Raw genomic sequence first — 918 nt, forward strand, 5'->3', positions numbered from 1 at the left:
GAGCAAAAAAAAAACAGATGGGGAGAAAATACTAATCAACATGCACATTAAGAATCATAATAAAAAAAACTAATAAGAAATCAATCTGAGAAAACATTACAGCTGCAAAAATTCATTTTTGAAAATGTCTCCACTCAGAATGTATTGAAAATTCATTATCAAATAGTCTACAATAATGCAAGTCTCAAATGAAATCTTTCCCAATTCCCAGGTTAACAACTGAGACAACAGAGTAACAGTTGCAGCTAGGAGGCTGAGAATGCACTTCTGAGGTTACACCAGCAGAGGACAACATACCCTAATACAAGACTGCTTCTAAGGTCCTGCAGTGATTTTTCCTTTGCCGCAGTCTTAAAGAGAGTCTTGTCATATAGCAGTGATAACAGATTCCCCAGACAAGACACTGACATGCAGAAAAAAAGGACCAGCAGAGAAATAAACACACAGAAATACAGAAAGATATCCAGGCTCACATAAAAAGACAGCAGAGGTGCAATCACAAAAAGACACAGGTTTGGAAAACTCGGAACAAGTGTTAGATTACAGTCAGAAAAAAAGGAAACTATGTTAAACTCATACGAAATATAGATAAAATAAAAAATTAAATAAATCAAATCAAATCAAATTTTATTTGTATAGCACCAAATCACAACAAAAGTAATCTCAGGACACTTTACAAAGTAAGGTCTAGACCTTACTGTTATCAATATTATTACATTGGGAAAACCCAACAAATCCCCCTTGAGCAAGCACTTGGCGACAGTGGGGAGGAAAAACTCCCTTTAACGGAAGAAACCTCCGACAGACCCCGGCTCTTGGTGGGCGGCCTTCTGCCTCGATCGGTTGGGGTGAGTGGATAGAGGAGAGACAAAAGAAGAAAAGCAGCAAGACAAAACAAACAATCAAACACTGATCAGG

At 37.6% G+C, this 918-nt stretch overlaps 1 protein-coding gene across 1 annotated transcript in view; it reads right to left on the reverse strand.

Annotated features, from left to right (window-relative positions):
- adcy9 (adenylate cyclase 9) overlaps positions 1–918 on the reverse strand; it is a 34,463-nt gene that overhangs the window by 7,811 nt on the left and 25,734 nt on the right. The window lies entirely within an intron of this gene.

Source organism: Monopterus albus, unplaced genomic scaffold (genome assembly GCF_001952655.1).
Source record: "Monopterus albus unplaced genomic scaffold, M_albus_1.0 scaffold273.1, whole genome shotgun sequence".
NCBI lineage: Eukaryota > Metazoa > Chordata > Actinopteri > Synbranchiformes > Synbranchidae > Monopterus > Monopterus albus.